The sequence below is a fragment of the Spea bombifrons genome, chromosome 5 (genome assembly GCF_027358695.1).
Source record: "Spea bombifrons isolate aSpeBom1 chromosome 5, aSpeBom1.2.pri, whole genome shotgun sequence".
Taxonomy (NCBI): domain Eukaryota; kingdom Metazoa; phylum Chordata; class Amphibia; order Anura; family Pelobatidae; genus Spea; species Spea bombifrons.
Genome location: NC_071091.1, coordinates 68,610,061 through 68,630,493, shown reverse-complemented (window position 1 = coordinate 68,630,493; position 20,433 = coordinate 68,610,061). Strand labels below are relative to the sequence as shown.

General features: G+C 37.5%; 1 long non-coding RNA gene across 1 annotated transcript in view; it reads left to right on the top strand.

Moving 5' to 3' along the window:
• The first annotated feature begins 668 nt into the window (after positions 1 to 668).
• Positions 669 to 20,433, top strand: part of LOC128497520 (uncharacterized) — a 40,886-nt gene continuing 21,121 nt past the window's right edge. The window contains exon 1 of the long non-coding RNA XR_008354322.1: positions 669 to 1,525. This is a non-coding gene — a long non-coding RNA (uncharacterized LOC128497520). The remainder of the gene's footprint in view (positions 1,526 to 20,433) is intronic.

Here is a 20,433-nt window from a genome sequence, read left to right as displayed (position 1 = left end):
CCCAAAATATTATGGTTTTGCTTTTGATCTTTGTTTATTTGCTGCTACCATCTTTTTTCTCTCCCTCTGCTGCTATTAATAGTGCTCTGTCTAAGTGCACATTCGTCTGGATTAGTCTGTCTGTAATGCAGTCCTTATCTGCTCCTGCTGGAAATCAAGGCACTAAGTCAGTCTGCTTTAACAGTTGTTTTGCGTGATGCTATGCAGCTAGGATGCCTTGGACGCTGACAACAAAGGAGAGTACACAAAAGCATCACTTTATCTTCTGGATTGTTACAGGAGCATAACTCTCGTCGATATGATACCTTCCTCCTCTTTTTCCTTCATTACTCTCTTTTGTTTCTAAATCAACAAATCGAAGAACCAAACAGATATATCGTCGTCATGGATGTGTGTTCTTTTTTCGTTTGTGTATTCTTTCTTCTTTTTTTTTTTTTTTTTTTTAAATGATTTGGGTTCGACAAAAAATCCAGCCTGTGGAGAATGCGATTCAGGACTGCAGCACATTTTTCGGTTATTGCCAATTTCAAAATACTTGGTTTGTTGAAGCAGAGCCCTAAGGGACGAGCTCAGCAACTGAGAGAGATCGTAGATAAAGAAATAAAAATGACAAGCGTAATGGAGGTTCTGCAAAAGAGACTGTCAGAGAATCAGTTCGTGGATAGAAATTTCCCCAGTATGAGTCTGAATAATTCATACATCGAAATTACCCTGCTTTCACCTTTCTATTTAAAGCGACATGATCTGAATCTCTAATAAATTTTCAGGATAAAGTAAAATGCCAATTTGAATCTGAAGTGCTTGAAAGCAGATGCTGAATCCTGAATCTTTCGATATCTTTCACTATTATGCGGCGAGGACTCCCCTTCTTCATGAAGCTGCATTACCAAGGAAAATTACTGTGATTACAATAGCAACAATAGAATACCACGAAATCATCTCTAATTTGCCTAATTTTCAAAGACTGGCATCCCTGCTTGAATACCCCCCTGTCTTGCTACCCTGGATCGATATTGTATCGCAAGGAAATAATTATACCTTTTTCTTTCTTCTTCTTCATATTTTGTGCAAAGTCTACAAAAACTCCCAAATAATGTAGTTTGGGGTCTGAGCGCACAGTCGATATGTTATTAACTATCGTTCTTGTTGATTTGTCCATGTTGATGCTTTGTTAATAGATGGAAAGGGGGCAGAGTCTTTGCTTGGTGTCCTATTGTGAGTGCTAATGTTGGTTCCTTCTTTGCTTTAACAAAATTTCTGTACAGGTGAATTGTGATTGGATGATACTGGCCCAGACAATAGTCTATGCGTTATGTCTGTGTTCTGTTGGTAGTCTGCAGGTGTGCGGTGTTCGCATTCTCAGTGTTTTCATGTGTGCAAGTGTGGACTACTTTGATTGAACTGCTGAATGGCTATGTTCACCTGCGTTGACATCGATAGATATGATTTCTGTTAGGATAATTGAATTTACGCTTGAAATACGAATCACATACTCCTCCTATGGAACAGCTTATGTCCTGGATATGTAAGTATGCAAATGAAAGCTGTCCGAAAATTCAGCTATTTTGTGAGTTTTGCAGGTTGGAGAAGGTTTTGCATGCCTATTTTTGGGGTCACATAATACTAATTATTGGCATATGAATTCTACACAATGGATTCTATTGTTCTGTGCTAGAAAAAGGAGCATATATAATGTATAATGTTTTAGGACCCCAAAAAACTTTGTTAAAGATCAATAAAAGCTATAGATACCATAAGAATGGTGTGTGGGTATATATATATATACGGGAGAACAAACATATTTAGAAAATGTATTCAGTTTCATTATGTACCGCAAAAAACAATACACCTTGGACATGCAAAATAGCGTGGTTGTTAATGTGTTAACCTGGTTTTACTCTTGATTCATTTTTGCAAATGAGAAATTGTTTTAAATTGTGTTTTCAAATCAAGGAATTTTCTTTTGGGAGGATAGTGTGCACATTGACAACTTGCAGTCTTGCCCCGGATTTTACATTGATATTCAAAGTTTATTTTTATTACGTACTTGTATTTTTATAGCATAAGCATATCATATACTTATTAACCTAGCATAGTCCGTTCTGCGGAGAGATACACAAGTTGAAAAATTTGTGCCTATAAACAATGTGTAAAACTTCACTGCCAGAACAAAATTGCTCCTAAAAAAGTAGTCCATTGCTAGCTAAAGATGCATGCAGCTGTTAGGTATACTAGGCCCTACTGATAGAAAAAAAGCTTCAACGAGCATAAAGATAAATATTATAAGACACTTCATCGCTAACTTCACAAAATGCAGAAGTGATAACTATAATTAGAAAACAAAAATAGAAAACCGAAACGTAGCATTTTAGGTACATTTTATGACTGTAAATATTTGTACATTTGAAATACAGCCATTTTTCTCTTCTTTTTTTTATCGATGAGGTGCTTAGACCCTGGTTTATCGAACAAACCAGGTATCAGATACAAAGATTATAAATACATTGGTGTTTGAATGACAACAAAAACAAAACGTTAAAACCAATGAATTATTTAAGTTGACCTAGATATGGTTTGCTTTAAGTTTCACCCTGCTGGCGATTGCCACTCCTAGACTGATTCATTTGGTAATGTGAGTTTGCTTCCTATTGACTGTATTCCTAAAACTCCATGTTTCTGGTTCAAATGCCAAAAGTTGGGAATTTAACACCGATTTCATACTGGAAAGAATATTGCATTTACCAGTCATGCAATAGTGGCATTTTGATTAGAAGAACAAAAAGATTTGTTTTGGCCATAAATGTTGTTATTGCATTTAACCTAAGGTATAAGGCTACTATACGTTATTAAATAAAGAAAAAGAGAGAAAATGGAACAAGCTTATTTTGCCAGAATTTTTCACTGCTTACACTTTTTTTTCCTTGCCATTATGTTTTCGCCCAATGCAGATTCCCCCAGTGCTGACGCTCTGTCTAGTCATGCACAAAAAAAGAGCGAGACGGGGAGGGATTATGTATAATGCAGAATATACTGACTGATTCCTTATTAAAGAAATGGTGCTTTACTGCATTGGTTAAACTGAATTTGTTGGGTAAAGATCACCCATGTTTTAAGTTAACAATATAATTATTTTCTTCTGGATTCTATTAAGGAGCTTGTGTTCATAAGCTTACTGAGGGACAGACATATAGTAACATTACCCCGTTCTTTGGGGCTCAACCTTTAACAGGAAGACACATGTCGTCTATAGGTTCTAGCCGAGATGTTGACATCCTGCAATGAATCTACTCATGCAAAACTATTTCCTTCATTGCAATGGTGTCCAACGGGCGAAGTTTTCTCATCCTTAATGTCTTCCCAGTATTTGATACTATAGACGTTACAGAGAAAACCAATAATGCAGAGGTGTTCAAAACTGGTACATCACAAGTCATTTGCAAGCTTGCTTTTCTATCCTATAAACGTAACAAGAATTCTCACCTCTCTCATGCAATGATCAGAGAACTAGCAGAACAATACCAAAAGAGATACAACTATGATATAGTGTTCTGCTTCCTTTAAAACATCCCACACAAGGTGTTTAAAGGGTAAAATAAGTTATGTTTCCTTTTGGTTGTTGGAGGTGATGTATGCTGGATCCGTGCCTACCGCTTGGTAGCGTACGATCCCTCATTTTAAGACCTTTCGTTATTTTATTGTACTGATCATTTTGGCCATAACATGGCAAATATAAAAACATTATCCTTTCAGCTTTCTGTTACAACAAGATAAAATATGAAACAAAAAAGACAACTAGTGTGAAATGGTCATTGTAGTTTCTAGAAACCAAACCCACTTGTTACCGATTATTCACAAAATGCGAATTATCAGAGATGCCCCAAACAATGATATCCTCATTGGCATTGTTACTAACTCAAATTTACTTATGAGTATTAGCAAACAATATTCAAAAGCCTTCTCTTCCCTACCCATTATATAAAAGATTTTGTTTCAGTGGATTTCGAAAAACTGATTGACATGATATTATGGGGGGAAAAAACTGTGTGCTTCCAGATGAACTGCCACACAATCTCTTTGGCATGCTCTGCGTCTGTGACAGATTGATGTAATGTGCCAAATTTAACAAGAATTAGAAAGCAGGTTTTTACTGTGAGGGAATCGCTAAAATACTTCTTTTGTTCTAAACATCTATGCTTTAAACGTAAAGTGGGACCTATATACGTATCCTATAACAAAAGGAATGCAGCATGTTTTGGATGGTTTCCATATTCTTGCCTTGATTAGTTCTGTGGCATATATTGTACAAAAGCGTTAGTCTCCTCTGTATTTATGCCTGTAATAATTTGCGAACCTATACCCTGCCAAGTTCTCTCTGTAGCACGGCCACTGCCAATAACAGCAGACTTGCATATTGGATTGTGTTGTCTGCTGCCCTCTTCCAGAACTGCAACAATGCACGTTGTTTTAGCTATTATTGTGACTGGTACATTGATATTAGAAATGCATGTTTAGGTATTGAAGTGTGTACATACTACATGGTATAATTTATTTCATGTTTTTTTAAAAAAAAATGATTGACTTTCTCATTTTCCTAATCTGAAAAAGTTAATTAATAGAAAACAATAATGATAGCTGTTGAATCAAATACATTTGGGGCAGTTCAATCACAACTTAGCGTGGGCTCGATCCAACATGATATCAATGTATTCATCAACATGCTGCATGGACACTTCATTGAGATCAACAGAAGTCTTCATTGATTTCAAGTGCGGTTTTCTGTCACATTTAGCAGCAACTTGGAGAGTTTGTATCAGTAAATACTCAAGATAACTAGACATTTTATGCTATAGCGCAGATGTGCACAATTCCCGTCACACAGGTCACATGCCTTCTTGACACATCACATCAGGAATCCCTGGCCTGTGTGCAGCCCTTGAGGACTGGATTTGTGCACCTCTGTTGAAATCATACTTGCTGAATGTTTTGAGTCACTCTGGCATTTTCCGTTAGTTGCCTTGACACCTTATTGCATCATCAACACTAATTGAAGCCTTAGTGCTACACTAAATAGGCGGCTTCCTCTTTGGCTAATGTCATGCGTTGTGTGGGCCGCCTGCGCATCTCCTAGCTATACTGAGATTAATAAAACTTAAAAGACCTTGTACGCAGTTCAGAGGAAGGGATATTTAAAGCAAATGCTCACGTGTTCTTCTCGGAATTTTACTTTTATCTTACTGTACATGATATTCATATAGTACAGGCTACATATTATTTTGTCACTTATTAAGGTGAAGGGCACCATGTTAGTCCAGAAGTATTAATGCAAAACCAAGTATTGCAGCGTCAGTGTATGAATATGCACGTTTTTAATGTGGGTACCTATGACTTTGATAACATGGAAGTTTGTTTTTAGTGTCTGTCTTTTGTAGGTAACTCCTAGGTAGGAGTTATCTGCCATTTTCCTGTGACATGGAGAGCTCTAGAAATATACCACTCCTCAGCCCTAGTTTATTCGTAATACTGTCTTCCCGTTCTACATTCTTTTTCAGTCTGTTTTCTACTGTGGCTGTGTATCTCACCTGTTTGCCCTGCTATTTTAGTTGGGTTCTTTATGATAAGACTTTTAATTTGAACAAACTACTTCCATGGGGTTTATTCACTAAACAGTGAGTTTGTATTTTGTGATAACCAAGAGAAACAAAACGTTTACCTCAACAACTTCACTAGGCACTATGAATGCAAACCATGTTGAATCTCTCGTAATAAGGGCCAAGGTCTTCTGAGATACTACTATCCATTTGGTTGCAAAACCCACAAAGCCCACTACTGCACCACAGGAGCTGCAAGGGCTTTTGTTACACCCTTAGGCCTAGCCAGCTCCGTCATTCTTGCATGAATAAAAATTTGAAAAAGTGAATGCTGCTTTAACAAACATACATTTTCAAAATAAATTAAGTGATTTAAAAGAGGATTCATTTTTTGTAGCTGGTATATATTGTTATCTCAGGCCTTTTTAAGATGGCTACAGTATGCAGTGGCTATATTTAGTAATTTGGTGGTGCTTTCTAAATAATTGGTTTTAGCATAGAGATATTTTCATTCATATGTGTCCCTGTATACGCTAATTTATGCTCTTAAACCCTTTGTCCTCTTCCTTGTAATCAGCAGCCATTAGTCTGTATGTTTGTGTTTACATCAATTTGAATTTTAGTAATAATGGCAAAAAAAAGACAAAAAATCTTACAAAGCAAGATGTCTATGCAAATGGTATGAAAGACTGTGTGCAAATGTTACCAGGGAAGGAACCATTCGCAATATGGCACTTAATTATTCAAATGTGTTTAACAATATTTTTTAAATTAAAGCAAGCTTTTAATTAGCTAGAAAAAATAATCATATTGGGTTTGTTTGCACAGATAGTATTAAAGGAACAGTACATGGGAACCTAATTCATGAATAGAAAGTATATTCAATATTTCATTCCATGACACTAGGTGATCTCTCTGAGCTCAACAGAAAGGTGACTTTTTACTTTCATCTAAATAAAAGCTATTTTGCGGCATCGATAATAAGATTTGTAATTTGATACCGACATAAATAACTACAGGGGAGTGTTGTTTCAAGGAAAACAAGGAAATTGTACTCTTAGAGGTAATATAGGAAAATACTTTCTCCTGGATCAATTAAGTACAAAACTATAAAAAATTAACTGAATAGCCATCTGCCTTATTTCAAGTTGTGAAACTATGCTTCCATGGAGACTTTGATGTTTCCTAAAAATTACATTTCAAACCTAATCTGCTCTTTGCCTACCTCTATTAAGCTGCCCGGGCATCCTTTTACTCTTGTATTCTACTACAATAAATTAATCCAACACACAATAAAACCATTATTTGAAGAACTAAACTTAGTCAGTACACCCCTTAGTCCATGTTCTTTTTAACATGTGTATTCATATTTTGGAAGCGATGACATAGAATATAAAATAAAGTCAGTTAAATGGACAATTTTCTCCAGAATACAGTAGAAATTTAAGCTATATGATGGAGAAGGGGTAACTACAAATGTAAGGTAATGCATTTTCAATTTGAGTGTTTTTATTTTTCTAAAGGAATGAATACCTTTTTTATTGTAAAATGAAATCCTGGCCATGACATTTAAAACCTTAATAAAACTACTCTCTCCTTTTATATCTGTTCTTACCAAGAACTACTCAAACAATAATACATTTGTACATGTCATTTTGACTTTTCCATCATGTTTTCCATGTGGGACAAACAGCGCTTCAGAGTTAAATATACAGGCAGCACAGCGGCAGTGATAGGTTCATGTTTATGTGAGCTCCTTACAGATGGCAGTAATTGTCCTGATAAATGAGACGTGTCCTATTTCAGAGTATCTTTGCCTGTATAGGACAAGGTTTATTTTGGAAGTCTCAGTAGCAATGCTGTCTGCTCACTTTAAAAGCTTGCTGACCAAAAGATAAGATGATAAAATGTTGCATTCCAAAAGTTCCTTCTAATAAAATAGAAAGTAACTGCCTAAAGCTACTAAGCTTGTTTCAAAACAGATGCATTCTGGCCTAGGAAAAATAGGCCTATGGGGAGATGGCTGACCCCGTGCCACAAAGCTACTGAGTGATCGTGCTCACTGGTGTTACGCTGCTCAATGGGCTGGATGTAAGGACGAACTATGGGATACCCAACTGGCGCATTGATACTGTGCTGACGCAGCCTCTATATGATGCATTTGCCTTTAAGTGTATGCGCGAAGGGGTCTCCTGCATGACAAAAAACTGGGGGACCAGCAAAGGGGCAAATGAATATGGGGTTCCTACAGAACCCCCATGTAATTACAAAGGAAATACCATGGACATTTAAAGGGACCTCTCAGCTATTATATGCATTAAAGTGGATATGATGGCTGTATTGTTTATTAAACTCTTAACAATTCCAGAGGTTCCAGAAAATCCATCTCCAGAATTCTGTGTCCTTATAAACAACATTTGGGAAGACTTTTTTCCCACGTTGTCCTGCATAGTATGGTATTGGGAAGAGAACACAAATGAAACGGTCAAGCACGTACATTACTCTAGAATGTGGCACATAATCTTGATTTACTAATCATTTTCCCTGCACTGATCTTTAAATTTTGACCTTGAGAAAAAAATAGAAATGGTTATCGAAAAACTATGCTATATTCTGTTCCCCTTTTGAATTCCCATCCCTTGATTTGCTTACTAAATTGTAAAACTATAATATTAAATTATGTGCCTACAATCTAGTGCTATAAGCACTGGCTGAAACAACAATTTAAGAGGTAATTCAGGAACAACACACAATAAATGATGATCAGCAATGAATAATTGAGTCACAATGACTTGTAATTGTATCAAGGCCATTTTGTTTCATATCAATAAAGTCCAAGACTAAACCTTAAGTGCTTTGTGTTGTAAGCCTGGGCACACTGTACAATTACAGAAATCTATTTACTGATAATCAGTCCATTACCAGACTAGAACACTAAAAGCATTTACAGTCAACTTGGTGACTGCACAGTGCTGACATGTGAAGGCCTGAGGGGCTGCAGCAGCATCCCTTCACAGCAGTCATATCATTTAAAACACATGGATGTGTTCTTCTTTTATGTAGTGTGATTTAACTATATGTGCACCACAGAGTTGTGACTATATTGTGACTGAACTTGTGTACATACAATCTTAGAATTAATAGTTAATACCATCTAATATATTTCAAATCTTTCTGTCCAATAGGGTTAGTTATCCAACCATGTTTTTGTGCCCAGTAAAGGGTGACTACATTTTATTTGTGGAAATCTGAGACTCTGGGGTGTTTTATTGGGAGACTAGCTTATTAAATTGTGCTCATTAGGCATTCTCGGCAAATATAGTTGATCATATACCTGGTAATTATACCATAATCTGGTTGGTTTTTACCTTTCTTTGCTCACCATTTCTTTCCACTAGTTTTTGGTCAATTTCTGTGTCTACCCACTCTGTTGCCTTATTGTATTTTTCCTACATACTTGTAACTGACAACACAAATGCAATTTAGATATGGTCTACTACTTCCTATGGTTAGCAAACCTTCGGGGAGGGTTGTAAGTCCCAAATCTAACAGACACTGCCTCTAAATCAGTTTTTCATTTTTGTGTGGCTTACTCGTCAGTGATGCATATGTAATTCCATCCCCAAAGATCCAGCAACGTGCTAGTATCTATAATATATACCGTATTGGCTCGAATATAGGCCGCACTTTTTTCCCCCACTTTAAGTTTTTAAAGTGGGGGTGCGGCCTATATTCGGGGTCTAGCGCCCGACGCCCGGGACATGCAGTCCCGGGCGCCGGGCAGGCAGCGGGGTTAAGATACAGATCCCCCGCAGCGGTGCAGGGGACCTGCATCCTTCTCCCCGATACGCTCAGACAGCCTCCCCTGCCAGCACTTCCCACGGGGGGGGTGCCGGCACGGGAGGTTATCTAAGCGTTTTACCTCTGCCCACCCCCGACTTACCGGAGCAGACTCCCGGGTGTCTTGCGGGGCCGGCGGGAGACATTTACTCAATACGCAAATGCAACTTCCGGTAACGGTACCGGAAGTTGCATACGCGTATTGCGTAGATGTCCCTCGCCGGCCCTGAAGACACCCGGGAGTCTGCTCCGGTAAGTCGAGGAGGGGGGGCAGAGGAGGACAGCGGCAGCGTATCGCGGGGAGGGAGGACAGCGGCAGCGTATCGCGGGGAGGGAGGGCAGCGTATCGCGGGGAGGGAGGGCAGCGGATCTCGGGGAGGGAGGGCAGCGGATCTCGGGGAGGGAGGGCAGCGGATCTCGGGGAGGGAGGGCAGCGGATCTCGGGGAGGGAGGGCAGCGGATCTCGGGGAGGGAGCGCAGCGTATCGCGGGGAGGGAGGACAGCGGCAGCGTATCGCGGGGAGGGAGGACAGTGGCAGCGTATCGCGGGGAGGGAGGACAGTGGCAGCATATCTCGGGGAGGGAGGACAGTGGCAGCATATCTCGGGGGGGAGGACAGTGGTAGCATATCTCGGGGAGGGAGGACAGTGGCAGCATATCTCGGGGGGGAGGACAGTGGCAGCATGTTTTTTTTGGTGCTTTTTTAAAGAAAAAAAACTTTTTCTTTAAAAAAGCACCAAACTTTTAGGGTGCGGCCTATATACGGGGGCGGCCTATATCCGAGCCAATACGGTATAATATAAATATTATATGGCCCACACTGGCCCTCTGGAACACTGGGCAAATGCCTGATGGGCCACTGGCCAACAGTACCACACAGATACTTCAGCGGCAGACCATCATGAGCACCTAGCATGTGGTCACACGTATGCAGACGATGGATTATTAGAGAGCCGCTGCCCTTAAAGTGCCAGGGCCATGTCTTTATCGTCACTTTGGCCTCGAAACTCACCATATATGCATAATATATGATTTGCTATAATCAGCTTTTTACTTAAAATGTACCATGGAAAACATTGTTCACTAGGGCTATTTTTTCTTCAGTTTTTCTTTCTGGTTAATATGATACAATTATTTGGGGTTTTACAATTCCACAAGATTTATGATTTTATTAGGTTATTGTGCAGTTCTGGGGTAGTTTGACATTAGGAAACAATGGATTTTGAATTAAACAAGCTCAAAGATCCTGTTTTTTCTCCTGCCATTTTGGCAAAGGTAGTCAAATATTAATTTAATGCTACAATGTAATTGGTATTGGTTAACATGTAGGATGCAGTGTTTTAAGCAATGGCTTCTGCTTTATACTATTAGTCGTTGATTTATATAGCACCATATTGTTCTATGAAAATGTTTGTAGCATGTTCTACAGTCATTGTGTCTTTGTACAGCCTGCGAAATTTTAGCATAATGTTTTTCTAGGGACTTAAACACACTTGTAACACCTTTCAGATTAATTTATGTTTTTCCTACAATTAATAGGAGAAGAAGCCAGAGCATCTTTTAAGGCCTATATGAAACTTCTGGAAGGTAAAAAAGCACTTTGGTATAAAATTAATAATAAGTAAATGATACCCAAGTAACCATAGTAGTTTTTTATCTTATCTTTATAAACTGCAACACTAGCATCAGATCTGACTATTTGAATACCTAGATTATCGCATATCTTACAGTACTGAACGGCTTGTTAGAACATACTTATCCATTAGAAATAGACTTGCAGACCATGTTAACAATGCTAAAGAGCAATGAGTGACTTCCCTAGCTTGTCGATTTGACAGGAGCCTCCCAAAGGCAGAACCTTTTTACTTCATTCGCTTTTATAATTGGAATCCGTAAGTGTGTGCGTTTGTCACGCAGCAAACTCTTAGGGAAGCTCACTGTCATTATTCTCCTCTGTCTCGTATATGATGGTCTCCAGCAGGGACTGCAAGCTTCTCCCGTGTGGGTCTTGCAAAGTAACTGGAAGGAAGTTGCACATTAAACAATGAAGACAGCTTGGAAGTGGGGGATCTTAATTGAGTGTGACACGAATGTCACAGAACAGATGGCAAGATGATTCAAGCCACTAAAGGTTTGAATAAGAAATGTTGCAAATGTATAACTTTCCTTTTTTCAGTTTTGAAAGCTGATTTGTCTGATGTTAAAGGCAAATTTGTGACATAGACACACTAAAACAAGAACCACTGTCCTTAGTGACTTATTGATTTATTTTTTAAATGCTATTGATTATTGGTATAGATGATTTGTAAAGTACCAGCACATTCTGCAGAACAGAAGACGCTGAAATAGAAACAGAAGGCAGGCCAAATAAAACTTTGAACAAAAGTGAGAAAAACAGATGGTGTGGAGGCCAAGTATCTTAAGATGGTGTGGGTGTGAATGACCTACCATTAAATATCAAGATTATTTGTAGGTTGGTGGGGTTAATAGAAAAAGTACATGATGCCATAGCACAGCCTCCATAGCATTCAGCAAAATGCTGCTGCATAGAGCGACACACAGCAGCGAGGATAGTGGTCATGGAGGGGGCAGCTGGGGTTACTGCACTGGGTCAAGCACTGGGTTTTTGAGGTAAAAATAACACTGGGAGTCTGTACATTTCTTAATAACTGGAAAAAGGAAATGAAGACAGTGTTTTTACTTGTTGCTATGTGCATCAAAATCAAATAAAAAGAATAGCTTTTGTCATTGAGTTATAATGGAATATTTGTTTATCGTGGCATAAAAATACACATTTTTGTCTGCTTTTATGACACTTTTCTAACCTAGCCATAAATTATACCTGTTGCATTGAATGTAGTTTTTTAAATTCTCTGTTTATTGAGTTTTACAAGTTTCCAGAGTGGAATCCCTGCCATTCTGTCAAACAGCATTGCTCTACAATCTTAATGGTATAGTCTCATAAGTCAATACCTGTGTTACATTGTCCCACAGGGATAACCTTCGTTGTTACATGTGCTAAAAATCATCATTGGTAAACCAAAAGTCAAAAAACATAAAGTAAGGAAAACATAAAACCAGAGCAAGCGTCTGTCCACAGGTGATTGTACTACATTTTATATATGGTCTAATTTGTATAAACAATCATATTAAGTTACAAACAATCACAGGATTAAATAAAATGTATACTTAACAGAAAACCGTATACATAACATAAAAAGGAGTACGTAAAGAAAAGAAGATAGGCCCATAGAGAGAGAGTTAAACTATTTATTGTAATCTTTTCCCTATTTATTGTAATCATTTATCATTATTATTGTATTGACGTATTGTATTAACACTTTTAGAGTTGTACATGGTAGGATAACATATTCTCCATTTATATCGTCTACCGTTATAAACTACCGGTATTTAAATGCTGAAGGTTGAATCCTATGTACCTAATTCTTCCTTTCTCCATTTTCAGTTGACATATTACTTGACTTTCCCATGTCATAACTTGTTGTGTAGTATATGGACTACAGTATGATTTAAGTCTGCACATATTTCTTAAGACAATTCAAATGTAATAATACACAATCCGGAGAATCTTCCAACTTTTTACCTGTGAGATGTTCGATCTTTTTTCAATAATATATGGGTCTGATGTTTACGCAGTTCAAACATATCAGGATGTTTCCTGTTCGCTTCTTCAACATGTTGCTATACACAAGGGGATATTTTATTTATCTTGCTAGGGACTCAATACTGTCTGTTGATTAACTTATAAAAGAAAAATCATACGTTTAAGCAAAGTATGTGGCTTTTTTTATTATTATTACCACCATTATTTTATTTTTATTATAACCAGCCCGTAACATTCCTTAAATGGGATTTTAACATAATAGAAATTTCACTCTATTATAAAGCAGAATCTCTTAGGAACTTTTTTCTTTCTTCAAAAAGCCCTTAATTTTATATAAGAAAAAAAACATCTTTATTTGGAAGACATAATGAAGTCTGTAGCTGTCAGAATGATTTGATTTGACCGTTTGTGAAAAAGTTATTAACCGTTAATATTCCATTTACCATCAATAGTCCACAGCAAATACGTTTCAGATAGGTCAGTCTTTAACCTGTACCAACCTTCCAAAATTAAATGATTATTTTGTGTGTTATGGATGTGTATTGACATATTTAATTCCTGAAATTCGATGATATTGAATCTTGGCTTTTTTACTTCCCATACTGTACATATTGTGATATAGCAGATTGTCACTGTCACCTCTTTTTAATGTATTTCTCATGTGCTAACGATAACTATCCATTAATTAAGCCCCATTGATGATTACAGTAATGTTGATGGAACAGCCAGTAGCCTTTTACCATAGGATAGAATATCTGTAAACTTTAACATAATTCAAACTTTATTGCTTACAAGATAAAGGCTGGGAAAAGTTGGTATCTATTCTTAGTAAGTATACATTTTTATATAACATAGCTGTTTAAACAACTCTGTGCACAACTGAAATAACTTCATGCGTCACCGCATTTACAATCCAACACTTTACACATGAAAAAATTGTATTGCCAAAGGTCAAGCAGAGCAGGTCGACCCAGTTTACTTGCAAGAGTAATTAGTATAAATATTTTAAAACGTTTTCTTCTAGTAAGACAAAATTCATGCTGGCCTAAAAGCCTTAGTTTGGCAGGTCTATTGCACCTTTAGCAAAGCAAGAAAATAACGTAAGTAGGTAATGGAGGTGTTCCGATTGTAAGGTGTTCCTGGCTTCATGCACAGCTTGATATGAATGAATGAATAATGACTTCAAAGGTCAGGCCTAGGATCTCTTTGTTGGCGCCAGTTGTTTATCTAATAATTTCAGCCTGAACGTTGTTGAAGTGCTGTGGTAAATAAGTGACTCAGTGACCTTATGGGAAAAAAATGCTGTATTCCATAAATAAACACCAAATATATAATGAAGTATAGTTCTAGAACTCTTTCAGAATAAGTTATCATTGCTGTGTTAGTATGTAAGTTTTATGGACTGGTATTACCCTCTTTTTAATAAGAGTATTTCCAAAGTGATTTAAGATTACTAGCAATAAATCACAAGGAAGTTTATACCTTTACTTAAGCTGATTTTGCTATTTAGTCCTCTAGTTCTGAATGTTTGCCGGTATTAGCTTTTTGGTATCTGTGTTGGCTACGGCTTTCACAACATTCATAAAGTCCTAGATTCTATACAAAAAAAGTCTGCGCTTCTCACCCTAATAAAGTTGGCAACAAATATATAAACATAATATAAATGAGAGGTTTTGGTTTTATGAATTGGCCAAAGCATAATTAAGCTCACCCGCCACGTCAAGGCACAATCTCAATAGGGTGAGAACCTACTCTCACCTCCTACATAGTGGGCACACAAAGCACCTCCTCCCAATTAACCCCTAGACAGCAAGCTGCAACCAGACTGATGAGGAGCCAACAACCTCAAATATGTACAAACAGGGAAAAGAAAAAATGTCGGTGCGTTAAGCTAGTGTCAGGCTTGCTTAATACAAATGTATAATACGAGGCCTACCAAACAGTGTGAGCATGCTGCAAATACAGTGTGTTGGCTGTACAATGTATACAAAAAAACTGTCTGCACTTCTCACCCTAATAAAGTTGGCAATAAATATATAAACATAATCCAAAAAAACCCACATAATCCAAAAAAGTACTCACAGAGTACTTTACTATGCATTTGCCCTTAGTTGAGCTATAAGGTACACTATACCGTCCCTTAAATGAGCTAGTTAATTCCTGAGAATGATAGCAGGTAATGTTTGTTAGAGTGATAACTGTGTCAGTAAATAATGCTAGCGATACCATTACGACACCGGCATTTGCAAATGTCATGGCCCTGTGTATTAGATGAGGTCATGTAGTTAAATATAAAATGACTGTAAACATTACAGGTTGGTTCATTCACATTCACAGCTTTTCATTGCTATGAGTTATGCTGTAACACTTTCTATATTACAAGCACAGGCAATTTTGCTTTTAACAACATCCTACTTTTTATACATAAAAGATTAGTTGAAAATGTTATGCATTTCTAAATATTGTAAGTATGATAAATTTCACACGCAACCATACATGTAGTTGTGATGCACCCATGTACAAAACACAAAAATACTAATTACAGGAGCTTCTGGAATTTTGTGAACTGCTATTTCACTAATCATGCTTGAACTAAACTTCAGATGGCGGGATTCTGTAGAATCCTTACTGCCCATGCACCCCAGCTATTTTACGCGCAGGAGACATGTTCAGCTGAACACATATTCCTGCGTATAATATACTCCAATTTACTCCAGTGCTGGTTCCGCCAACATGGAGGGAGAACTTTCCTGCTACCGATTGGCTGTTCAAGCAGCAAATCAATAGCAAGAATTGTCAGACCATGGAGGAGAGCATCTGCAGAGCTGCAGTGTTTTTCTGTTTTGAATCATGCATCTTAAAGTACTCACATAATTGTCAATTGTCCCTTTAATTCTGAAACACTACGGAGGGTATAAATGTCTGGGCCAAATTTCTTTAAAAATGCTACAACCTTTACCGCTTTTATTAGTAAAAACTTCAGTTATGAGCATATGTTCACTTTAAAATGTGTCTTTGGTAAGCAATTGCCCCTGTGCTGCCCCAAAATTCTTTAAAAAAAAATGCCTCTCCGATTTGGATAGTCCCACTTGTAAAGAAGGAGGCCAGCAGGATCACGTAATGCAATGTTATCTGATAAGTGGTGAAAGCAAAGCTGCTCATACACAATGTGCAAGCAGCTAGAAAGAACTCTCCTAGAAGGTAAAGGGGTGAGAAGAGGGAGGGTAATAGAGTGAGGGAGGCAGTGAGAGACGTGAAAGGGAGGCCTGAATGGAGAGAGTAAGGGGGTAAGGGGAGGGAGCTAGGCAAGGAGGAAATGACTACATATGTATGCTTGTGTGTGTTAGCATGAGTGTAAGTGTGTGTATTAGCTTGTGTAAGTGTTTGTGTTAGAAGAAGTACATGTTAGAATGAGTTCATTAATGTAAGTATATTTGTGTGTAAATAAGTGTGCCACTGTGTATGTTGGTTACCAGGGGAGGTCAATGGGCTGGGGCCCACTAAGGTGTACCTGCCCTGCAGTTTAGGCTAGACGGTGCCCACCCTCCCCTGCAGTTTTCCAAATAGGGACACCTGTGTTGGGGGTACGTTAAGGGATGGAAGTGAGTGGGACAGGTGCATGGTTACCTTTATTAAGAAGGACAGTGGGGCAGCATAAAAATCGTGACTGTCCCACAAAAACAGAGACTGTTGGGATGCAGGCCCAGACTGGCGCATTGAGGAAATGCCCATGGGCCTCCGACTATTGGCATCCCATGTTCACCCCATTTGCCTCTCCAGTGAGCATAAAAATGCAGAGTGCCAGGGCCACCTTGTGATCACCAGTCCTGCCCTGTTGGGAGGTATTATGTATGAAAACATACACTGTTATTTATAAAAACAGTGGAATGTTTCTGCTGATAAGACTATTTTTAGTTACTTTGGTTAATAGACCATTTTTCAAACATACCACCCTAATCGCATATTATACATAACCCCATGTGTTCTATGGCAGTCAACTGTTACCTTGAATTTCTGCTTAAACTTCCATAATAATCGTTCATAATTTACAAAGTCACATAGTACAAGCTTAAATAGTTCTGTTGTTAGTCTGTTTTCCCTGTCTTGCCCGTTAATGTTCATTTTAATTCACTTCAGCTTGTTTTCTGTTTTTTCCCCCAACAGAATAAAGTTCCTCTCAGTTTAACAGGCGTTATCTGTTGCCTACAGATCTAATTAAGTTCAAACCGTTAAAAGCATATTACTCTCTGAGGATGAGGTCATTGCTACTGGTACGATACACAGTGCTACTGTAGATGATTAAACAACCAATACCTGTTTGAGTACTTGCTAATTAAAAGCCGCAGTTTTAGCACTTAAAGGAAACCAGTATCTGGTATCATCAGTTACACAATTGTTAACATCTGAACATAATAGCTCAAATAATTATGTGAGAAAAATCATATTTTCTCAGTAACTTATGGTCATTCGGAAGTTGCTTAAAATTGTCATGCACTAAATATAAATATTTTTGAATGTGTTATGTTTTTATGCCTAAATTTCTTGTGATGGCTTAATATGCGTTAGATATGTTTTTTTATGATATGTATTTTATGATATTTTATGATATTGGAGGATAATTATTCTTAAAGGATAAAAGTGGCTTTAAATAATTACTATTGTTATTGGGTCGGCAACTATGTAAGAGATCTTCCTGGAACAGCAGGCAAGCTCCCAGATATGCTCTGGAGGTGTCCCCATCTCCATTTAGGAACTACGAAGTAGAGAAGTTTGAGGCTAGCAGCACAGACTGGACATGCTGTGGGTGTGAATGGAAAGGAGAAGTGTCAGACAGCAAACTGCGGAAGGAGGACAATTGATTAGAAAGTACAGACTACCCCCTGCACTCCACCCAAAATTCAGAAGATCAGTCCTGCAAGCTGGGGTGTTGCGCACAGGTCCCACACCTTTTGGGCTGGCCCTGTGTCTAGTGCTATCACTGATTCAAATTTGGTTGTATAAAATTACTAAATATTGATAAATCTAATATTTTGCTTTTCACATGTCATTATGCCCTTTAAAGGTCATCTAATCTTGAAAAATATTAAAAACACAGCGCTCAAATTCATCAATGACAATTTAAATCTTAATCCTACTCCCGGCTTCGGGATTGCCTTAATGAATGGCTCAATTGAAAGATTTAAAGAAAACCACAGTAGATTAATCACACATATCGTTTCAGCAGCCAAACAGGGCTTGGAGACTCAGTGGCTCTCATCTGACCTAAATTATTCATTACTGATCAATAAGAATGGAAAAAATACAATTCACACAAAAAATAGCACTATAATGCAATCACTCACAGACTGATGCATAGTATATGAGTACTGAGTGAGCTAGCTGATGGATCACTAAGCAGGTTATTATATATACAGTATTTATATAGCTACAACAACTTACAGCGCTTTATACAATACATGTATTCAAGGGGTATGACAAAACTAGAATTGACAGACTAAGACAACCCGAAAAATTAAGTAATTAGGGCCCTACTCACAAGCGTACAACCTAGAGGATATCTGTTTATATATGCAACTAATTCTTTTTATCTTCTAATTGTTTTGAATGTTGTTGATGAATAAAAATATAATAAATCACTTGTATTTGGTTAGAGTATTTTCCATGTGTGACATTTAGAGTAATCCTACATAACACGGTGAACACAGTGAGATAACTGGTATAGTAATGTTCTGCTGAGGACCAAACTTTAGTGCCAAGCTGTAAAGGCTGGGTGCCGTTTTTTAACCAATAATTCCAAATACAAGACCGCTTAGTGAAATAAAACCGAAATGCACCAAGCCACACTACTTCACGGTGATAGAGGATGAAAGAATAACACAATTGGTGTACACAATGCCAATAGTACTTAACAAACCTGTCTGTTAAGGCACATAACCATTACATAATAATACTACAAGTCATGGTGCATGTATAAAACAAGAAGGCTGGGGTCAGTCCAAGAGGAGAAACAAAAATGTTATTCTACAAGAACAGGCACTAAAAGCACAGCGAGTCTATAATAAATCTGCAAATCAGGTTCTTCATTTTGTATCCATGAGAAGCACAAGCAGAAGATGTGATTGATGGAAAGAAATATGAGTCTGTCTATACCAAGGAGTCTTGTGATAAGTTGAAACTTGTTGCGTTAGTCGAAAAGCCAATTCAAGTTTGTGAACAATGCAGAAACAAACTAAAGTAAAGTTTGACTAAATAGAACACCAGACACGTGGAGCTTTTCCCTTTCTAATGGATGGATATAGTGGTTCCATATTCATATTAAAATAATAGTATTCCTTAAAGACTGGGTTAAAAAAACAACGTGATTAATATATTCTATCATAAATGCCAAAAACAAAAGAACTAGACAAAGGAATGCAAAATTACTACTTTTAAAGTATATATATTTGTTTGGAGGTACCTTTAAAAACAACAAATGCTATTATAACGCTACTCTCTTCCCCCGGCATCACCATCCCCTTCAAAGTCATCCAGTATTTTTGTTATTTAATAGCCCAACTTATCATGCTAAGATAATAATGTTGCTAAAAGCTGATAAATGAGTCCTGTGTAGTTCCAAGAACCAACATTTCTTCAAAAAAACAGCTACCTTCACCAAAAAAATAACTATGACCGCAAACACATTCTTTGTATGAATTTTAGCCTTTGAATGCAGAGCGTACAACAGGGTTTCACAGCCATCTGAGACTGTTTGAATCTTTTGCCCTCAGTCTGAGGAGTCTCCTCTTCAAAGTGGACAACTTCACATTAATTTAATCTTAAACCTTATTTCTAAACCGAAAGCAACCGTAAAATATAAACATATTGCTAGGCGTCTCATTAATTTACTTAAGAGCGTTTAATTGTTTTAACTTAAAGAACTCCACAAGAAGGTTAGGTTACGTTTGAAATGGAAGGAATGCTCTCAAAAATTAATTGGCATACTTTCTTAAGTCCAAAGGGAGCACGTGGTGGTGATATGTTCAGAGGGATAAACGCAAGATATTAAAACCTTTCTAGAAAAAGAAAACGTTTAATGTTTCCATGGAAACTAAATAGTTTTATCTATAGTAACTAAATAGTTTTGAGGGTTTATGACCTTTGACTTAACCCCTTTTTGAATAAACTGTTTATCTTGGCTGCTTCTTATAGCTGATGGTATTAGTAGTAGAAGTAGTAGCTTTAGCTAAGAACTTTTGGTAAGGTGCTTTGTGGTCACCAAAAGTATGCTGTTTAAAATCTATACATTATCTGCTGTGTTTCTTGGCAGGACTTTTTCCTAAAAAAGTGTTAAAATGGAAAACATGAAATAGTGGTACTCACACAAATGACTGTACACCCTCGT